The sequence below is a fragment of the Pelecanus crispus genome, chromosome 9, assembly GCF_030463565.1.
Source record: "Pelecanus crispus isolate bPelCri1 chromosome 9, bPelCri1.pri, whole genome shotgun sequence".
Classification (NCBI taxonomy): Eukaryota; Metazoa; Chordata; class Aves; order Pelecaniformes; family Pelecanidae; genus Pelecanus; species Pelecanus crispus.
Genome location: NC_134651.1, coordinates 39,065,905 through 39,089,165, shown reverse-complemented (window position 1 = coordinate 39,089,165; position 23,261 = coordinate 39,065,905). Strand labels below are relative to the sequence as shown.

Here is a 23,261-nt window from a genome sequence, read left to right as displayed (position 1 = left end):
CTTGTATTTGGTGTTCTGCTTTCTGCAGGAGCTCTGATGAATGACTCTTCTATAGAAAACCAAGACTTGGCTTCTGTTGTAAAATGCTGCCTCTTGAGAAATGGGCTTGGGTTTTTTTCTTCCCCCCTGCCCCCTGTAATTATATTTTTTCATCCTGGGTCAGATGGGAGTAGAAATGTGGAAAAACAATATTCTAAACGTGGTACTAAGAATTGTAGCCTATGTAACTTTATGGCTGACTGTCAGGCTTGTTTGATGGTTACAGAAGCATATCTTGGCTCTCCTAGAGGTTTGAGTAGTACCACAGTCAGGCAGGTTTGGGGGTTGATAGGAGAATAGAGTAGAGATGAGAATATGAACGTTGCACTTGGAGCTGCTTCACTCCTAACTCTGTTTGTTCTTGGTACATCTCCCTGGTGCGAGCTAACATTTAAATCGATTAGAGTTGTAAAATCTTGAAATTCTGGAGATAAAGATGACTTACCAGTACACGTTATCGCTTTCTCTGCTGATACAAGCTTAGTCCAAGCGTGTACAGCAGTTCATTTTATCTAATTTTAAATGCCTGAATGTAAGGCTTCCACTTGCACAAGAAACAAAAAACATGAATAAAATCTTCTTGCCACTGACATTTGTTCAGTTACAGTATACCGAGACAAAAGATGTCCTCTGAATTAATAAAAGAAGATTTAGTGAAAGCTGATTGATTCTACCAGGTCCTAGTCTTTCGCATTTTTGATCTTTTTCACAGAAGGATCAAAAGTTTATGTATCCTGAGCAGCAGTTATCTTGTTGTGCTCTTTTGTAAGGTTCTTGGCTTAGTGTGAAGCATTCAATCATTCTCTGGTGCTCCACTGAGTTTGCTGAGAACTTAAGTGCTCAAGTTTGATGCCTAAAGCTAGACCGTGTAAGTAATCTGAAAGCTGAAATAGTGCATGACTGCAGTTGCATGCTTGCCTGGTGTCATAGTGAGTTAAAAATGCATTTCTTGGAACGTGCATTTTTTTGTATGCTCATGAGTTGGCTTGTTCCCAGATACCTCTTCTTCAAAAGCACATGCAGTGACAAGCTGACAGTAATAACTAATATACTGATTGGGTAGAATTAGTGTATATCATTGTTATGAAAAGTAACGAACATGTTGAAAGGCTAAGGATATTTTCAAGAGTGCTTTAGATTTGGTTGGAAAGCAGAGTATAATGGCTACATCTTACAGCATGTAATAAAATCACAGGGGTCTTTGATGTCCAGAGTTGTGCTTTGGAACAAATAGTTCTATTCAAAACCAGCACCAGTCTTGATTAATTTGGTTATATTTGGATTCTCTAAGCTTCTGTAACTGGCAACGTCATTGTATAAGAGGCGGTCTGTATACTGCATGGGCCATTAGACACAAGGAATTATATCTGGATGTGACATTTTACAGTATATTCTAAAATAGATGTATTTACTTCTCATTATATGAAACTGCAATTCCTGTGCAAATCGATACTGAAAATGCCCCCTAAAAGCCTCCTAGGATCTGCAGACATGCACAAAAAGGAGCCGTACGCATGTACTGTTACTCACAAGTGGTGGGTTAAAGTGAATTATTTTAATCTTTTCATGTCAACAGCAATTGAGTGTATTTTCCTTATTGCAATATCCTGTTACTGCTACAGAAGATGCAGAGAATGTGGACTAGAGCAGAAAGAGTCCTCAGGTGTCTTTAAACTGTTTTAAGCTGTCCATGGTTTGAAAATATTCAAGAATCTGTGATATGAGCTGTTTGACATTTTTCCTATTCCAAATGCTCAAAGGAATAAATCTACATAAAGAGTGTTAAAAATGAGAGTCTTTGCGACAATGTCTAGAATCTCAGAATGTTACTTTATTTCTCTTTTGTCTGACCACCATGATAAAACAGCTGAATCAAATACGTTCTTTTATGTATAAAATATATTTTGGGGGTCTTGACAGCTTGTTTCCAGTTTTAGTCTAATTCGGTTTGAAACAGCTGTTCCTAATCTCTGCAAAACAGTTTTTTGATGGAAATCATGACATTCTCAACTGCTGCAGTGTTACTGGGCTCTATCTCATTTCAGAAGTTGGCTTTTCTTTATGTTAAAAGAATTCTTCATTCAGAGAAAATGTCACTTTTGTATCAAATAAGCTGCAGTTAAAAGAATAATAGCTGCCTCCTCCCCCCCCAAGGTTATCTCTCAATGAGGCTGGATATGTGTTTCTCTTCTTACGTGACTTTTAAGAAAAAACATCACTGTGTGTTTTACCATTAGTTGGATTTTTATTCTAATGTTCCCTGCACTACCCATGTGCTTTCAGTTGGGTTCTATTTAGAGTTTTCTCTGCAGTTGTCTCTGCACTCAGACTTAACAAGTTCTCTGGCTTGCCTTATGGTTCAGTTTTGCTCTGGAGTCAAATCTTGTATTTTCAGAATTTTCAATATAGCATTTTCAGTTTGCTCAGTGCCTCCTCCCCACCGCCCCCCCCCCCCCCCCCCCCCCCAATTGGCTGCACTGCTTGGTGCTTCTTCCAAAGCTGTTTGTAGCAATTTCATAGATCACAGAGCCGTTCGAGTCTGTAAGCTCTCTTGTGCCTGGTAAAGCAAAAGCTAACCTTTCATTTCCAATTTTCTGGTTCTTTTGGGCAACCTAGCATTTAATATGGAGTGAAGTTAATGACTTTCTGCATAAAAGAACTTGCTATCTAGTTGACTGTGTGAACACAAGTGTATGATGATATCGTGTGGATATTTCTAAACACTTCTGATGGGGAGGCTGAAGGTTTTGGGAGTGGCAGTGTTGCCAAGTTTATAATGGGACTGGAGGGACTCGGGAGTTGTGCATCCTCTTCTCTCCTCTGTCCTTAGCTTGGTGGATGAGGTTTCACAAGTCACTTTATTATGTGTGTCATTGTTTTCCCATCTATAAAATGAGGTTTGTGCTACAGAATGAGTACTCTGAGAAATCTGAGAGAGACGCTACATACGAGTAGGATCACTAGTGGTTGCTGATCTCGCTTCTGAGCCCTCTATGTATGAATACCAGCCTGAAGCCTCTTTTGGGTTATTTTATTAAAGCACAATTTATCAGCTGAAATAAAACTAACATCTAACACGACACAAAAGCTTTACTACTGAAAGGGCTGTTAAATATGTTTTCAGTTCCAAATTGAATGTTTTGCCTGGCAAATACTTTGAAGTATTTATGGTTTTCCTTGCATATTTTTTTTTTCCCACAGTCTAAAGAACCTGACTTGGGGCTGCGTTAGGATTAAGTGAGATTGCTAGCATCTTCTTTCCATCCCTCTTGTGTACCTTGTATGAATACATCCTAATAACTATTGATATTGCATTCATCCTGCAAGAAGCTAAGACCTTTAGCGTCTGCTGATGCTGCAGTTTTGATGTTGTGTTTTTCTTGCAAGTAAAATCAATTGAGACAAATCTTGGTAACTTTTACAGCAAAATAAAATGACTATGCCAGGCAGCCACTGGAAGTTTTTTAAGTATGGGTATGCTCTTAGATCACATATACAGGCTTGTTCCAGCAGAATTGATTGGTTGATCTACTAGATTTAAAGGTCAACTGTAATCACATTTCAGGAAAGATTGAAGAAGATATAAAATTGCTACTGTGCTTTTCTGGGTCATATACCTGCTTCTGGTGCTCTTTGCTTTTTCCCTGTACATCTTAATTTACTCAGTAAAGCATCAATACAAAAAGGGCATGAGTCAATGTGCTTGCTTTCTCCTGTTGATTGGGGAGCTTGCTAGTTGTATTTCCTCCAAGCCAATACCTTGCCTCTGGAAGACCCGAAGGAGAGAGGAGGAGTCCACTACACTCTACAGAAATGGAAGAAACAAATCTCTTTTTTTCAGGGGAAGGCTGGGAGGAAAGCCGCAGTCTAGCTGTCTTGTTAGATGATCTGTTCAGTTGCTAGAGTTGACGCATCCAAGGGATGATATTGTCCGTTCAAAGCGCAGCACAGATGGGAGAGAGGGATGGCATAACCCTCTTAATGGGTGGAAACCTTTGATTGTGGGGAATCAAAAGAACATCTCGTTAGTAGTGTTTTATGTGGCAGCTTGGTATTATACAGATGTCCATAGAGACCAAGCAGCTTTGGAATATTATGTTTTGTAAATATGGTGTTTTAAAGTCATATTTCCATGTAATAGGCAACCATATCTGCATACAGAGGTAAATACATTTCTTGTTATTTTTTTGCAACAACCCAAAAGAGGCAACTGCTTTGCCATAGCAGGTTGCATGAACTAAAAGCAGCAGGGACATAGAACATTAACCTGCCCAGATACAAATCATTTTCCCTGCAACAAAGCAAAAGAAGTCCTGAAATGAAAAAGGGGTTGATGGGGGAAAAAGAAGATTTAATTTAAGTTGATAAACCAAAACACATTATTCTTCAAGATTTTCCCTCATGAGCCATATTATTGCTATATTAATTTGATAGGACTTTGTTCATTGTTAAGTTTTGGTCTTTGCCTGTACCGATAAACTTGCTGTCCTTCTGTGTGGATCTTCCATAGGGCAACAGAGGAGAAAAAGTGTTTAAAATGGAATAGACTTTAATGGGGTGGGAACTGTTCCTGAATCAGAATACTGCATTGCAAATGCTTTTAGCTAATCTTCAAACAAATTTCAAAGTAACTTTATGATTTTGTGTGGCTAGTAAATGCATATTTGATGATGGTCATGCTACAGTAAGGGTTTTCTTGTGTTAACAGTACACGCAAAGATGACTCTTTTTAAGAGTCGCTATCTCCCAAAAAGTTTGTTGTAGGGAATGTTAACTGTTTTATGAAGGTTATTTGTAGTAGAACTCCCAGAGTCTAAATTAACTCAGAGTACTGTCCTCAGTGCATTTTCATATGTGCTAACTTGCAAAATGTAGTAATTCCCAGATGTGCAGAAATCAAGGGTCTCTGGCTTTTCTGTAAGCATCCATGACCTGCTTTTAAAATAGACACTGATGTACAGTGGCCTGGGGAAGCGTTTATTGTGTGTTTATTTAAGGTGGCCTTTTTCAGAGATTCTTGCTCTGATGGCCATCTAACTTCAATATGCATTTTGCTTTGTCAGCCACAACGTGCAGTCTGGGAAACTAATGTCTCGTGTTCACTACACTTACGGTAAATATGGAAAGAATATATTTTTAAATAAATAATGGACCAGGCAACGTTTTCAGAGGCTCGCATGATCAAATCAGAGTAGCAGCAAATCCTTTGTGATTTTCCCAGTGGCTGATGAAGTCAAACATTGCCTTGACTGACTTGGTTTTTGTTTTCTTGCAACTTGCTTAAATCTGGGGGTTTTTGCTTTTGGTTTTTTTTAACCCTTGATGATGTTTGCCTTCATTAAAAAGGTACTTACGGAAACAGTGAATTTTCTGAAGTGCAGTAGTGCATGTATGATACTGTAAATGTGATTGCTTTTTTCGTGTACGCAGTTGCATGTCATCCTGATCAGTAGGTTAGAAAGACGTTATTACAGGGACTTCAGAAAGGTTAGAAACAGGAATACATGATACATTCATGAAGCTTCCAGGTTACACAGAATTGTCAAGTTATAAAAGAATGCTTCTGTGTGGAAGAAAGTTTGCAAGGTAAAAAAACCTGTCAGCTGGAATATTAATGTTGTGAAAACTTTGTCTTTTTCTCCTCTTGCTTTCCCTTCAAATCACAGGGCTCTAGCTTCCCTCCTTTCTTCCTTTCTTCTTGGTAATTGTAGCAGCAGACTGCTGTTTTGAATGAAAACAGTTTACTATAGGATCCATCAGTTGCCAACATAAAAAAGCCATTAGAAAAGGGGAAGAAAAATCCCTTTATTATCAAGAGTATTTAAGCAAAGTAGGTATTTAATCAATCTCAATTGTTTGCTTTGTTGAGAAGAGCAGTATCAGTAGCAGCAGTCATGGCAGGCAAAATGAAGCGAATATACATGCTGGTAATTAGTTTGCAGGTTCTGTTCTAGTTCTTGTACAATATACTTAATCAGACTTAAGTCCAGAAGAGAAACGTATTTTGAAAGCAGCTTCCTTAAAACGAACTTACTTCAATTTCTTAACTTGATTATTACTTTAAAGAACAATAGTATTTGGTTGCTCGCTGAGAGCGATAATAAACTTGTGCTTTCATGTTTCTTTTGCAACTAAACACAAGTGCAGTCAGTTGTGTTTTAATGACTTTCTTCAGTACGCTGCGGAGCTTATGCCTTCATCAGCGTTCAGACAGTGCACTATCCCTGCACTTTGGAAATGCTTCAGACCAATTTATTCTGCCTTTTTTTTTTTTTTTTTTTTGAACTCCAGTTGCCTCCAGTTGTCATATCTAACAACATGGATATGTTGGTGTATTTACTTATGATAAATTACACTTTTCTCATCTTCAACAGGATTTATGGTGGAATTTGCATTCCAGAAGTTGTTGCAGCCTCATAGGGAAACATTTGGATTTCAGGAAACACTGATTGGTAATGTTATTGAGTAAACAGTACCTGGAAATTGTTTTAATCAAATTCCTGACTCTGGAAGTTTTGGATGTGGAAAATATTTCACAGAGGCTTGGGGGCCGGATGCTTCAGCAGAAGTTCCCTGGCTCTAAACCATATTGTAAAACTGCATGCTGAGGCCTTTGGTTTCCACTGCCTTATACCAGCATCAGCAATTGTGTCAGTGAGTTTTTATTTAAGAAAAGGAATAGACATATTCTACAGTAAAACACTTGTTTTAATTTATTTTTTTTTTTTTTAAATTAAAATAGTCTTGTTGCTAAAACAGAGAATATGTCAGCATGATCTATAGCTGAATAGCATCACCCGTCATGGTGTGCAGGGCAAGATGATACTTCCTCTGTTAACTCCAGCTACTGACCTTGCCATTTAAACAACCTGGTTTATTGTAGGAAAGTTGCAGAGGAAGAAGAATCTTATGCTTGGTTCTAAACCTAGGTTTTCATCTGTGCTGTGATTCCCTAGAGAGCCTATATATATTTTAAGAGGTTCCTGTGGTCAAAGAGTTTATAATGATTTGGCCTTTCTGAAAAGTTGCAGGTTAGGTTTTTAGATTATTAAATGTCCTCGCATGACTGATACATTGCTTAGTCATGATGGCCTTGAAATGTAATACTTAAAGAAAACAAATTAGTTTGAGCTCCTTACGCATTTGTCAAGAAGTCCTTTACCTGTTCTTCATGTGTTTATGTGTGCACGTGCACTGCGAGTCCATTGCCTCTGAGTCCGTCCTTAAGGTCTGAAACAGGACTTCCATTTGAGAGCAACCAGCTGCTTGTCTGCTCCAGCATGTAGTTGGAAACTTCCCTTGGCAAATTTTGGTTTTGTTCCACAAATTAAGTAAGTCTGCCAGAAAGAAAAACAAAAAATAAAACCCCCACAGCTTGGTAATGCTGCCCGATTGCAGTCTGTGCCGTTTCCATGTGCTTGAGCCTTCATTATGCAGCTTGCACTCAGCACACTTTTATTTAAAGCAGAGCTAAAAGTGGATCTAAATAGCTGACGTTCATAGGCGTTTGGTATGATGCAGAATTACCTGGGAGGGGGACGGGACAGGAAGAGGAGCACTGCTACTGTCGGGTGGATTAGGCTCATTTATTTGCGTGTAACTATGCAGGACTGTCTGAAAAAACCTAAGTGAGACCATGCTTTATCAAGGAATATAAGCTTACTGAACTACGAAGTTTTTTTTTGTTTTACTCTCATTAAGTTTTGCTTTGTCTTATACCTTGAAATGATGCAATTCAGTTTGCTGTGGCTGTTGCAACAACCAGACAAACTATTGCTACTACACTATTGCAGCATCCCTGTGCCGACTGCTTTTCATGGAGCCATCTCCATATTGCAGAGCCATCTGTTTTCCTTACTGTCCAAGCATTAGGCTCAGTAGTATAAATTACTAACTGCTCTGTGGCCTTCAATTGTTCCTGTTTGTTTAGTGTGCCAGCAGCAAGTCTTCAGCTCTTTCAGCACCATTTATAAGTTTTCTTTGCACTTTTTTTTTTTTAAATGCCTCAGGCAAAAACTATACTTGAGTGAATTGTCGGTTGTTCATGTTGCTGAATAATTGTCGGCTTGATAAAATAAGCTCTGGAGGTAGGTAGGTAGTGTGCTCATTTACAAAAGATTTTGTAGCTAGGGAAGTGATAGAAACAAGCTAAAAAATCATGGTTTGCGTAAAGCAGTATTTTGCTCCCCCCACCGTCCCAGTTTCCTTAAATGCACACCAGTTTGTCATATTGCTGGCGGTATGATCTCGTACAGAAAAATCCTTTTCTGTGTGAAGTAAGTGCACAATAAGAAGGTTGTGTAAGTATGTGGACTACTGAAGAGTTAAGGATACTTTTGGAAAACATAATGCCGCAAGTATCCGTTTGTGTCTGTTTTGAAACCTAATTGTAATGTAACAATTGTGTCATTTTTTTAAAATGTAATTTTCTTGTCTATCTAAGACCAAAAAGATGCAGGGTGTTGGTTTTTTTCTTACATGTAGAATATGTTTTTACATTCTCAATTCACTATTCAGGCTAGAGTCACTTCCAATAGTTCTCTGACGTTCTGCACCCACCATAGCTGCAGCAGTGGGCAACTGTGGTGTTCTTAGCTCCATAAGGTGTTATCTTCTGGGCAGCTCAAGACTGTTGGAGGAGAAGGGGATGCTTTGGTTTTTGAGGTGAGAAAGGTAAGAATAAGTGGGAATATAGGGTACAGCATTTTGTGGCTGTTCAGGACTGGCAAGTTTTGGAGGGTGGCAGACCATGAATATTGGATGCTTTGTGATTTTATGGGAAGCAGTTGATAAGGTGAGGTGGATACCAGTTCGTAATAGGGAGGTACTGAAATTTTGGTACCGTAGAAACTGTGTGTGGGGAAGTTGGTGCTGTTCCCTAAGTCAGCTGGACTTTGGAGTCTTCCAGCCTAGGTTAGAGGAGTGGTTTTGATAATAACAGCAAGGAAAACACTTCTGCTCTCTCTTTATTTCAGATACAATGTCAGACAGCTCAAGTCTAGCTGAAGGCTTTGAGTCTCAGTAGCATCTGAAACCTCGTGAGCAGCTGCTGCTATTTCAGTCAGGCTGTGAGGTACGGCAGCGAGGAGCGTCGTGCAGGGCAGCCTCCGCCGCGGCGTGCCGTGCCGTGGGGTAGTTCTGCCGTTCGCTGTCGGCTCCCTTCTGGGGAGCTGTGAGCTGGGTGATAGGGGTGTGCGGAAAGAGAACCTTCTCAGAGCCTCCCCAGCTTTTTTCAAGAGGCTAAGTAACATTGTGATTTTTTTTTTTTATATATATATGTTCCCCCCCCCCCCCAATCTGGGTAATGAAAAAAAAAAAAAGAAAAAAATTCAGAAAAAGAGAAAGTGGCCAATAGTGTCCGTTTGTTCTGACCAATATATCCTCAAGGCTTGTTGGTAGTGTGGCCCTCAATAGAGAAGGATGAAGTAGTTGAAACAATCACAGAAGTTTGTCTTATGGTTTGAGGGAGGAAACACAGCTCTTGGTCAGATGAAACTGTATAGAAGAATTTTCTATTCCAATCTGATGTTATTACCTCACTTGTAGCACTGTGGTCATTAGTGCTTTTAATTTACCTTCCAGTAAATATGCCAGATAAGCCACTGTGGCCAGCCACATTAACTTTCTATTTATTTTTCTTATGGTGGCCACCTGAAGCAAGAGGTTGATGTCTGCAATTTTTACTTCATTAATAATGAAGTCCACAAAGCAGTGAGAGGAGTGTCTGTTTACTTGGTGCCTTAAACTGGGGTGCTGGTGAACTGCTGGTTTTTGATCTGGTAAGATTTGCTTAGTGATTACCAAGATACAGCAATAAGCTATGTCCAGACTTAGATGAGGAGCTGAAATGTCTGTGGGTTAGATGGTAGACATTTAAGTGGTAATTGGGTTACTGAAGAGTGCCTGCAAGACAGCTGATGCATGAAAAGTCAAATGTATGTCAGTCTCCTTTGAAATCCATAAAAATTAATCATTTAGGTTTTCCTGTGGCTTTAACTGTGTCCCACAGCAGCTTAAAAATGGCTCAGTCTCAAAGTCTTAAAACTCTTCTGATAACATCAGTGCAAATTCCTAGTTAAATAAAGATGCTGTAGTATTTATCATTTGCAAAAAGTATTTTTCAAATTCTGTTGTGGCAATTAGTGATAGAGAGTACTGTAGGGCTTGTGTGGGTGGGGACGTTTTGTGCTGAATACAGTGACAGCTGCAAGTCTAGTCTTGAGAAACCTGGGTTTGGCCCTCAGTATCATTCTCTTTCCCCTCTATTCCTGAGTCCAGTAAAGGGAAGCATATGTTTTCTTGCATCAGCTACATTGGTGTTACCTTGTGAAGCATGACAAGGTCATGTGTTTGTATGGCAAAAGAGGAAATCTCAAGTTGTGTTTGAGCTGTCTTAGACCTGCTTTTTTTTGTGATGTATTAAAGATTTCCATGATATACATGGTTAAATGCCATTCATGTAGGTATGTGTGTGTTGATGCTACATTGCTGCTCCTGAAATTGGTACTGTTGTATTATTAATATTGCAGACCATGCCAAGAAGGTGCCTTGCATTTAATACAGAACATAAGAAGGTTTGCCTACCCCATATGAAAATCTCAAATTGGAACTGAAGATGCTATAAAAAATTTAAAAGGGACAAGGTCAGCCTGAAAATCACATATTTTAAAAAGCAGAAAATCATTTAACAGCAAACTTCCTTACCTGTTAGTACCTGTATTAATAACATTTTCAGTTATTAAAGCTTGAAGTTAGTACATGTACTAATAACATCTTCAGTTATTAAAGCTTGAAAATGGTTTTAAGCATTATTTTAATGTAAAGCTACTTAGTTACCATTTGTCTATGTGCCTGTTAATTTGGGGTTTTCTAGTTGAGAGACGTGAGAACTGATCAAAAGCATTTGGGTTCCTGTGCTCCTTCTGTATGATCGAACAAGTTCAATTTATTTCACTCATAAAAGAAGAGGTAACAGATGACTCATTTGCTTTTTACCAACATCTTTATTGAGGGGGAAAAAGTGGATAAGAGGGTTCTTCATTATAGCAAGCAAAGACAAAAAAAAATCAGTAATTGGTAATAGAAGTTTAACAAATTCAGACTACAGTTGAGGTGCATGGTTTAAACACTCATGGTAATTAAGCACTGGAACAATTGGAGAGGAATAGTACAGGACTTGCCTTCCTTGGAAGACTTGAAAGGTGAGCACATGCATATTCCGTTTTTTCTAACGATGTTTGCTAAATTTCAAACACAAAAGTAACTTGAATTAGGGGAGAGGCAAGACTAAATGTTCACAACAGTTATTTTAGATTGACTGTATATTTCCTGTGAAGCTTGTGGAAAGGATCAACTCCAACCATCCAGGCTCTCAAACGGAACATTTTTCTTTTCTTTTTTTTTTTTTTTTTTTAACTCCTCCCCTGCCCCCCTTAGCCTGTGCTGTGATCACTAACTGTATGACTCTCACTTGAGGCCTCAAAATGAGAAGGGTCTGTATCCATGAGAACATGCTGTCCTCCAGAGCATAGAATTTAATTTGGAAGTTCAGAATCTCAGTTTTTAACTTATTTTCAGAGAATAGCTGGCAAGGTGTACTTCAGTTCCAATTAGTGGCTAATCAAGACAGAAAGTAATGGTGAACTGCTACCAACTAATCCTTTATTTCACGTGGTAGGAGTGGGGTAGATTCCAACCTTGCCATGACCTGGCTTAAAGCCTTTTCTGGCTGGTTTGAAGTCTTGCTGAGCACCTGACTGCAGTTATTATCTGTAGGAAATCTACTACAAATGTAGTAAGTAGTAAAAACACTTAGTGCTCTTAAAAATCTGAGGTTCCTCAGATACACACCCAGCATGAGTGGAATAAGAATTGTGAAGGTAAATTTAACAGTATTTGTAAAGAAGCAAGACAAAGCCGGAGAATATAGAAGACATCTGGGAAGATAAGCGTGGACATTGTGTGAAATAGTGTAAATAACATGCTGTGCATGAAAATGGGTGCTGAGTAACTGCCTCTTCATCCATGCGATCCTGCAGACTATGGTAACTTGAGGTCCTTTGGAAAGAAGCGCGTAACCAGTCTGAATCCTTACCACAAGCAGACTGATGTAGATTGCATAGGCAATATGAATTCAAGCACTTCCTAGTTACTGAATTCTTCATTTGTAACCTTAACCATTTGAATATAACTTTTCCTAGCATATCTAACAATACATGAAAAACCACTGCTTTTCTCCTCCTGTATGTTAGCCTTTGAATATGGAATGTTTCTTGGGTCAGCACAAAAGCTCAGATCTCACTGTAAACAGTGTGTTATAAATACAATAAAAAGCTTTTGGAGCGGGTTTCTTCCTTTTGATTCCAGTGAAAGAGGGGTAGATAAAATAATTGATGTGCCCTGTTAGCTGTCGACCAAGTTTCATGTGGCATGTCTTTCCTTTGGCATGCATATAGCAGCAGCGCATTTTAGCACCTCGCCTACAGCATCCACCTCCTGACAGCAAAACTTGCCAATAGAAAAGCATTCAGCACTTCATTATTTCTACAACCTGAGTGCATTTGCAAATTAATTGATGTGTGGGAGGAAAGGCATCTGCTATTGTAGAAGACCTTAACTGTTGCAGCAAAACTAGAAATAAACTGGTTGGCTGTAGTGAGCTGGTATGCTGTTGCAGGTGTTGAAGCCTCTAAAGTGGCATCTTGTCCATTTTTCTTCTGTCTTTTGATTTTTTTTTTTAAAAAACAAATCAAACTGCTCACTGAATTGTGAACATGGAAACAAACAGCATGATAAAGATCATACCATATATAATTATATATGGGTAGTTAGCAAGTAATTTCATATTTCTTGCTGGCTCAGCACCAAAAGAGAGTCTTAATTAGGCCTGTAATGAATGACTGGGAGCGTTTTAAAGGCTATTAATCTTGTGGTGTAATTGAGTTAATTATAATATCGTTATAAGCTCCCATGAAAATAATATGAAGTGTATTCCATTTGTTTTACTCCTAAAGATATTTCTGAGGTCCCCTGGCTTCATCTGAAATAGTCCTACTGGAAGTCTTCAACACTGGCAGAGAGAACTGTAAAACTGCTCTGTGTGCCGTTCCTCCAGACGTTTGTTGGGCGCATCATCCTCTTCCCAGCCTTGGGCTCTGAGCTGCCGCTTTACCTGTAAACTGAGGGTAGCTTCTTGCAGTGGAGCGTGTCTTTTTTAGCTTTCATTGCACAGTGTAGTATTTCCTTGTTTCTCTGGTTTCTGATCGGTTAGCTTCCCTGAGTGTGGCAGATGAGAGTAAGAATATGTGATCTATTTTCAGAAATAAAGATTACAGCAGCTTTCGAACTGTTACTCTTTGTGCTGTGGTAAAAAAACGTGTAGCAAAAGAGGTGTTTTTGCAAAGCATATGGCTTTTACACTAGTTCAGACTACAGTAAGTTTTGGATTTGGTTGTAAAACATCTCTGTGCTTTTTGCACTCTCTAGTCAGAGTGTGACATCTTCAACAGATGGACAGATAAACTTTCCATAATCTATGTCTTTCCTTTCAGAAGAGGAGATGAGATTCTCATTTGTAAAAGTTGTTGAGGAAAACCTCATCTGTATAAGTCTGTTGTATGCTTAAATGTCGGGGTGTGAAAATTTGATGGATACGCAGCTAAGCACTGGAGTTACTGAGACTTTTGGGGCTGTCTTTTTGCAGATGGAAGTCAGCCCTGCTTTTGGACATACTTCAAGCCTTATTAGAGCATTTGCTTTATTTTCAGAACCGTGTGCTTAATTGTGGAACCAGCACATTGCTCAAATCCACCTTCTCTGTTTTGGCTGATATACCGTCTTGTTTGCTTTTTGTAATCCTGCATTATCAGGATTGTTTTGGTTTAGTATTTTTAAATTCCACAATCAAGAGTTGTTTCCAACCTTAATTAACCCTGCTGGGATGGTAGAACCGCCTTTTTTCTTTCAGTAGCTTTGCTGGTCACACTTCTATATTTTCCATCCTCTTGACTATTACAGATTTTGTAAATAGTTTAGAAATGCCAGCTTGTGATGTATGGGCCTCTTTAACATTTCTATGATTTATGTGCACTGTGCTGAAAAAAAGCAAAGGAAGCATATTATTCTGGAAGAAATGTTGCCAGTCTTCAGTTTTTTCAGTCTTAGTTAAAAGCTACAGTTTTATCAATCAAACCTGATAGATTCTTTTTCATTCCTAAAAACATTTGTAACTTAACTCTTTGAAGTCTAAAGAAATAATTTGACTAAGACTTTTATAAATGTCTGCCTGTTTTTTGAATGTCTAGCTTGAAATATCTTTTAAACTGATTCTTCAAAAGTTGCCTTTTTCGTGAGCTGCAGCTTGGTCATCTAAAGGTAGAGACATTCAAAAATCACCAAGGGTAGGGGGTTTATTTTTTTTAAAGTAAAGTTTGGCCGTATGTTGCTATTATTAATAGTGCATTGCACACACTGATGTAGTAAAACATGTTTTGGTCTCTAGCAGTATGGAGTAAGATGATTTCTCTACCTTGTATACAAATGACAAGGATTGCAGATTTATGATTAGCCAGCTTCTCATGTAAGTGTCCTAATTAAATGCAGAGAGCTAATTTTTCTTAAGTCTGGTGTTCTGTTTCAGACAAAATTCCTGAAAGTCCATGTTGTAAGCCATAAATGGCTGTTCTGAAGGGTTTAAGAAAAAAAAAAGTAATTGAGTTTTAATTTAGGGTTCTTAGTTAATGCATAATATTGTTTTAGCTGGAGAAAATTTTCAGCGAAACTTCTCAGAGAAGGAAGAGCTCGCCCTGCTGCTAGTGATCAGCAGGATAGCTGTCTCCCAAAAGTCAGGTTGAAGACAGGATTCAGATATATATCATTAATTTTTGAACAGAGAAAACTTGAGTAAGGGCAGGAAAGCTCCTTTTTAAATTGCCTTGTGGGGAAAAAAATAGTTTCAGGTTTTGTTGACCATTACATTTCAACATTCTGCTTGTAAGTACACGCCAGGAGGACAAGGCGTCATCCAAAGGGACCTGGACAAGCTGGCGAGGTGGGCCTATGTGAACCTCATGAGGTTCAACAAGGCCAAGTGCAAGGTCCTGCACCTGGGATGGGGCAACCCCCGATATCAATACAGGCTGGGGGATGAAGGGATTGAGAGCAGCCCTGTGGAGAAAGACTTGGGGGTACAGGTGGATGAAAAGCTGGACATGAGCCGGCAATGTGTGCTTGCAGCCCAGAAAGCCAACCGTATCCTGGGCTGCATCAAAAGCAGCGTGGGCAGCGGGGCGAGGGAGGGGATTCTGCCCCTCTGCTCCGCTCTGGTGAGACCTCACCTGGAGCCCTGTGTCCAGCTCTGGGGCCCTCAGCACAAGGAGGACGTGGACCTGTTGGAGTGGGTCCGGAGGAGGCCACAAAAATGATCCGAGGGCTGGAGCCCCTCTGCTACGAGGCCAGGCTGAGGGAGCTGGGGGTGTTCAGCCTGGAGAGGAGAAGGCTGCGGGGAGACCTTAGTGCGGCCTTGCAGTGCTTAAAGGGGGCCTACAGGAAGGGTGGGGGCAAGCTTTTTAACAAGGCCTGTTGTGACAGGACAAGGAATAATGGATTTAAACTGAAGAAGAATAGATTTAGACTGGATATAAGGAAGAAATTTTTTATGATGAGGGTGGTGAAGCACTGGCACAGGTTGCCCAGAGAGGCGGTGGAGGCCCCATCCCTGGAAACATCCCAGGCCAGGTTGGACGGGGCTCTGAGCACCCTGCGCTGGTTAAAGCTGTCCCTGCTCACTCCTGGGTGACCTCTGAAGGTCCCTTCCAACCCAAAGCATTCTATGATTCTATGAAGTATAGTGGTTATGGTCATCTTTTCTAACAAGTATTCTAGCGATGTCCATTCAGTGTTGAATGCAGTATGTTTTAAAGGGGGAAAATGATGAGTCGCTTTTTGATACTCATCCTCCAGAATGCAGCTGATCTCTAACTTCCAGCCACCTGTGGTGACTCTAGGGTTTGTCAGTGCAAAAATCTGTGTTGTTACAAGGGAGGGTGAGAATTTAAACCTCTTTTCTCTAACCACTTGCAATAGTGATCTGTATCGGTTACTCTTATTTGTGTATGAATGCTTTCTTTGGGTTACTTTATACTGTCTTGGAAGGAGTATAAATTAATCCAATCATGAATATTCTGAAGCTGTAATAGGAATGTTCATATAGGGAAATAGGCCATACATTCTGTTCCAGATCTCACTGTCCTGCTTCAAGCTTTAATTCGTTGTCCTTGTTAGCAGGCTGGAAATTAGCATTTCCAGCAGCATTGCTTTGGGATGCCTGCTAGATGTAAAGAAAGAGGATATTAGCAAAAGTAACCATTTAAGGAAGAATTCTCTCCTAATTTGGCAAGTTCAGCTGAAATGGTTTAAACCGTATTCATGCAACCCCTTCTGCTGGCACGGTAGTGTGATAACCTCTAGTAGAAGAGAGTGGTGATGTCTGGTGTAGCTTTGCAGAGTGTATCCATCTGCCCACGGCATACCTGCGTCAGGATGAACTGTACGCTACAGCTCTGATCTTTGAGTACAGCTTCGCCTTCAGGAAGGCCACGGGAGACTGAGTAAAGCCAGGTTTCCGTATGCTGGCAGCAAGACCCACGGCTAGGCTAATAGCTACTGTCTGACACTCAGTATGGGTATTTGCTAGTCTAACTATATTGTGCATTTTAATTACTGTGCAAGTGACCAAAGCTAAGGAAAGGTATTTAACAGAAGTTAAAATAATTAAATTTAATGAGTTAGGGGAAAAAAAAAAATTAGCAGCACAAGTACCAGCCGGAGTCATTACTGCTACATTGCTTATCCACTAACGGATTTCCGTCTCATCTGTTCTTTGACCATCTTTCTTCCCTTTGTCTGATGGTGCGGCTGGACTAGTTGGATTTACATGAGTTGCACCTTGTAGACTTCTTTTTGAAGAAGAGTATTCATTTCTTTATTTGTCTGAAAAAGTAGTTTGTTTGCTATAGTGGTAAAGCCCAACCACAGTGCTGCAAATCTTGGCATGCTGCTAGACAATTTGAAGAGTGTTTCTGTAGCTGATTCCAGCCCTTTATTCTACCACTCAGTTTTTAAAGTATGTTCACATTTCTTGTATAAGCACCTGAGCATCCCCTGTCACCGAGGCAGCAGGCCATTCTTTATACTGACATAGCTGCCACCTGAGCCCCTGACACCAAAGATTTAGTCTAGGGCTTTAGAAAATATTAATTTTGGCATGAGAGCAGTGTCTTCAGTTCAAAGTTCTGGTGGCTGTTTAAGGGAGCACAGCAGCACTGGGGGAAGGAAGATACTAATTGTGTCCTCATTCAGTCTTGAGTGTTAATGAAGACTTTTCCCTGCTACAGATTATTTGTCCTATGCAAAGACAATACTTTTGTCAAAAAGGAATTTGGATTTTCTGTCAAATATTGGTCAAGTGCACTTCTTGGGGTTTTTAGACTTTAATGAAATCCATTAAAAGAACACGCCAGTGTGAATATATCACACAGAGCGACACTAAGACCATTTCTGTATTAGTGGACAACCTCTGTACCAACAACTACCCTTGAGCTCAAGATTACTTGAAAATACTACTGTTTGTTACTGCACATGGTTTTATTTTGTCATTTAGGTGCAGAATGCAATGTAATAATTTTACTCTGCTTTTTGTGATTCAGTTATGTGTCTGGGTTGTAGTTGTAGTTGCATATCCAATGAAATGCCAGTTCATTTAGTTACCTTTCAGGAAATATGTATATTCAAGCCCTTCAGAGGACCCGGAAGTATTTATAAACATCTTAAGCATAAAATACAGTTATTCTTCTGAAGAGGTAAATAAGGTAGTGTGTAGTCTCAGATTATGATTACCTCTTTATCCATTTCAAATACTACTAGATCTCTTTGAACCTCAGAGCCTCTTGGCTGTGTAATGTCCCATTGTGTTGATGTCATCCAAAAAGCAAGAATATATCATTGATGTAACTATTAAATGGATTCCAGAATACTTAAAAAAAACAAAAAACAAACAAAAAACCCCCCACCAAACGTGGAGGAGGAGGGGTGGCTTTTGCAGAGACTTAGAACAGCGCAGGTAATTTTATTGGCAGCAAGGATGCAGATGCTGAAGTTTTGACCAGTTCCTTGAAGAAATTGCCACCAGATTTGCTATCTCTGCATGGTAAAAAGCCAGAGACTTGCAAGCAGTATTGGAGTGAGGGAACATTGATGCAGTCATTCATCAGCAGAACTTCGATGTTTTCGAAAGAAAAGTATGGCAAGAACACACTTTAAGGCTGAAATCTGACACTAATTAAAACAGCGCTCTCAGCAAAAATAGGAATTCAAAGACAGTGGAATAAAAGAGGTAGTGAAGACAAGATGTTAAAAGAAACAGGGATCTGTATCAATGCATTTCCTACTATTGTGTCTTTATATACATGTATAAATGTCTAAACTTCTTTTTCAACTCCCTAGCCTTGGGAGGGAGGAGGGGAGACCTAAGGGAAGAGCAAGATTGCCTGTGCAGGGGCGTGTGCAGGTAGGTGTCTCAGAATGCTCCGTATCTCCTGGTTTATTGACCAGGGGGAGGCAATGGTGCTGTGCATCTCAATGCAATGCAAATAGGAGCCGTTGCACCAAGAGGTTTTTAACAGAAGTGCGAGCTCATTAGTTTCACAGTTTAGTTGGATCAGGGTGTTTAGGAAAAATATGCAGTAACTTTTGTACGGGGATTTAAAAAAGAATGGAATGGGGGTAGCCTTTGTTCCCATCAGGGAAAGGTATTTGTTGCGTAAATATTCTTGCAAACGGGAAAGTGTTTGGAGGGCATAAATGCTTTAAAAAAAATAGAACAAAGTGTCCTAATTAAACTGTAAACTAAAGCAAAGGCACAATGTCTAGCTTTCCTGTTAATTGAAAAGCCTACAACCCAGTTCCACAAGAGGAAGACCAATGAGTAAATAAATTGGAGGCTGCTCTTTTGGTTTATTGATGCTGTTTTGGCCAAGTCAAGAATTCAGCTATCCTAAAATGATCAAACATTGTTTGGAGAAAAAGAGAATTTCCAAACCGGCCTCATTATCCGAGAGAAGCTTAAAAATATCAATTAGGGTAGTGTAATTTCTCTCTTGCCTACTTTAGTCTGCAGAGATGAAACTGTGGGAGTGTCCTGCTTGCTGGCTCCTTGCTCTTTTCAAAAGAATGGCTAGAGTTTTATCATAATAGACAAATCCCTTGTTAGCTGCAAGGGAGAAATAATTTAATGATAAGGGGAAAAGTACTGTGCATCTCAAAAGGAGGCTAATATGCATGTATTCACCAGTATTATAGTGAACTCAGAAAATTCCATGATGGGCAAGTATCTGTCAGCCAGTTCTGTAAAACTCCATTTCTTGGAGGAATGGAAGTAAACATTTTTTTTTTTTTTTATATTACCTATATCTGAGGAAATGCTTTACTGTTTATGTATGTGGTCTGTAAGTATTTACATGAGAATGGAAAAAATATCACAACAGGGTAATGCAATCACAAAGAAATGTCATTCTTCTGATTTCACTTTTTAAAGAAAGCCTATTGGTACTTTAAAAGCTTTAAATAGTGGTAATATGTAAATTTAATGTGCAACTGTGAGTTGACATGATCAATTGTAAATGCTTCAAGTGATTGTTTTTTCCTCCCCCCCCCCAATTCTTACCTTCTTTCTACCCAGCCAATTTTTGCAACTTTAAATGGCCTTGTAAGTAAGCGGAGTGTAATGACTTGTTTGGTCAGCAGTCAGCACATGCAAAATCTCCTGCCCATGAATTATGTAAACAAAAGACCTTTAGACCCAGCAGGATGCTAATGATGAAGCTTTAATTCTAAAAGTTTTACATTAGCACTGTGTACATGTTTGTAGTTTCAGAACATACACTGTAGAGTAATCCTATAGGCCAAAATATAATGTCACAATACGATCAGTACATTTCTGTTGAATGAAGGGGCCTTACTGCGTTGTTCTGGTTTAAGCCCTTTGGCTGTAGCAGTTGTTCTCTGTCTGCTCCAAACCTTAAAGATCATCTGCAGAAGACAGTGTGATCTTTTTGGGGGGCAGGTGGTGGTGGAAAGGTTCTTTTTTGTTTGTTTTGATTGTTTTAGGGGGTGCGTTGCCTTGTTTCTCATAAGAAGAGAGTCACTAGGGTAGAATAAATAAAAGATACTAAGTGATTAACTTTTAAAAAAATATTAATGCTTTTGGAATTAAGTCCAGTCTGTATTTCTCTAATTCATGCTCTCTGTTTAAATAGTTCATGTGAAAGCCAAAGACATCTTACGTGAATGAAGAAATTGCCCTCCTTACAGTTACAACTGTGAGAAAAGTGACTCCAAAGTGCTACCCCTGTTGCGATGTATCTCACTTTGTGAGGAAGTTTGAGAGCCGTTAATATATGAATGTACTTTTCATATACTCAGGAACACTGTGAAAATGTGAATTGCAGCACCTGTAAAACATTAGTGATAATCTTTTCATCTAGAAAATACAGGCCGTGTTTCCATTAACATAGAAAAATAATGAATCTCAAAAATAATGACATTTTAAAATAAGCCAAGTTCTGTTTTTATTTCCCTTCAGGTAAAGCTTTTGTATGTATTGAAGTGTTATTTTCGGTACTTTTCCAACATCCTTGAGAACTAGAGTCTCTTGATTTTAAAATGTGGAATTCACACATCTACTTGGAACCACAGTTTTAAGAAAAATATCAGCTATCATGAGACTCATCATAAAACTGTACAAGTTGGCACTGGTGCATATCCTAGCTGCTAAGTGTTATAAATTGATTTTTGTTGTTGTTTTTATTTCTTAGTTTTCTGAAATAGATTTTATGTTTCATCTGCATGTAATGGGGAAGAAAGATCAATCTTGTTGAAAGTTTACGGAGGAATATTTCATTAGGAAGTAAAGAGCTTAGCTTCACATAAACCAGTTGGAATTCCCCAAAGCTGAAAGACATGGATGCTTGCTGTAATAAAGTCTCTGAATGATGGGGAATTCCTTAGCGACTGATAAAGAAGTGGTTTGCAATACTACCTAGTGCTGCACCAATACTCAAGTTCAGTGAGTATTTAGCATATTTTGTGGATAAAGCTATTGCTGTTTACTGTTCTGCTGCTTTAAATGAGTGCAGTTGTCAAAAGCAGATGGAAGGCTGTTGGGAATATGCTTGCAGAAGGCAGTCATGACCATCCACAAGTGCCCAACTTTTGGCTGCGTTGGGTTGCAGGGTCTCTTAGACCTGCATGGACCACCCCTCTGTAGACACTAACTGAAACACAACAGCTCTGCTGGGTCAAACCAAAGGCTCGTGTAGCCCCATACCTCATCTCCAGCAGTAGATAGATGCACTGTATACAGTGTTCTCCCTAATGTTCTTCCAGCCATCAGTGGTTTCTGGCTCGGGGACTTTTTGAGCTAAATGTGGTTTCTGTGTGTTTATTAACCCTCAGAGGGTTTGCATTCCATGAGCTCGTCTCAGCTTCCCTGTGTGAGCCTTTTAGCACCCATAATATCCTCTGACAGTACATTTCATGTGGCTTCCCTAAGGTGAAGATAATACATTAGAAAATGGCATTCTTTTGTTAGTAAACAAAAGTTTTGAGGGGATTGGTATGTTTTTAGCCGAGATTTGCTGTCGTGGCCAATGCTGGCAAAGAAAGGTGTTTATTTTGCAAGAGGAAAAATGAGCTAAGTGGCACGTTTACTATCCATCAGGACTGTTGAATCTCCTGGGTATAGTTTTGATGCTAGTGGTACTGCTTTGGCACTATTTTCAGTCTTGTTTCTGTTCCTCAGAACAAATGATTAAGAAACAATTTCCCAATCTCTTCAGGTAAGACCCCTTCACCCCCAAAAAGTAATGCATTCTGTGCGATACAGTATGTGATACTTTAATAATGTATAAATCAAGTTGGACAGAAGCTGCCTGTCAGTTTTATTAACTTTGACCTTTTCTCCCATTATAAGGATGGTTTGGTAAATATTTAATGGCCCTTATAGATTTTGACAGTTGGATCTGCATTCCTGGGAGCAAAGGTAGATTATAAAGAAATACTTATAATTAGTAAAAATAGCTTAATCACTGGGAGTGAGCCTTCAAGGACAACATTGTTTTTTAGAATAGATTTGTTTTTAATTCCTTTTTTTTTTTTTTAAATGCCTGACTACTAAATGGCAGACTAACCAGGAGGTTATGAAATGTTTTTAAAAGGTTGCATTTAAAATTCATCTATGATTAGCACTGTGATTACCTCCATCTCTGAGCAAGTGTCCAAATGATGTTATTTACTTGAAATACCTGTCAGTGTCATTCTGAGCAATGAACATAAGTGAATGGTGTCAACAGCACAAAATGGCTGGAGGAGGGCTGCTCGTAATAAGATGCAAGAAGAAAAGGGAAAAGCGTGTTCCTGGAGTCAGAGGGGTCTTCTGCCAGAGCTGTCTTTCCCTTTAATTCCCTGCATATTGCACTCACTGCAAATTCTGGTAGTGAAGATTGAAAACTAAGCCCCTGACACTTTGAAACATTGCCTTTCAAACATGTACTGTCCATCACTCTCATTGATTTTTTTTTTTTTTTAATTTATTATTTCAGAAATCTGTCAGAGAAAAACAAATTTGAGCAAAAATCATTGGTCTAAGCAGAGCTATTGGGGCAATACAATCCCCCCCTTCCCTGGCGGAGCGCAGTTCTCTTCCCATTAGGAATGTGATGTGTCTTCATGTTGTGCCACAGCTGAGCTCACGTGGCAAAGCAGGCAAGTAAACCAGGAGCCTGTTAAAAAGCCTTATGGATGCTCTGAGCATTGGCATTTGAGTCAAATTGGCTCACAGGATAGCTTCACTCATTTTAATAGCCGTTTGCAAGTAGATCACTTTACCAAGCTTTGTTTCCCTCATTTTCAGTCGGTACCCCGCAGAATAGCTTTGCCTAAGACCACTTTATTTTCTGAACATTTGTAAGTCATGGTTTCCTAACTGTAATCCCATGATCTGCATATAAAAAAAGGTTAGAGTTGTAAATGTGTTAAACAGTTCACGTTTTTCGGAACAAGTCTTTAGGTAACGAGCACATTGATGTGGGGACTAGAATGGTCAAGGAAATTGCATTTGTCTGACACTGAATCTTGAGCTCTTTTTCCACCCCCTTCTCTTCAAAAAT

General features: G+C 39.3%; 1 protein-coding gene across 3 annotated transcripts in view; it reads left to right on the top strand.

Annotated features, from left to right (window-relative positions):
- The window catches only part of MED27 (mediator complex subunit 27), a 99,012-nt gene that overhangs the window by 14,975 nt on the left and 60,776 nt on the right, over window positions 1-23,261 (top strand). The window lies entirely within an intron of this gene.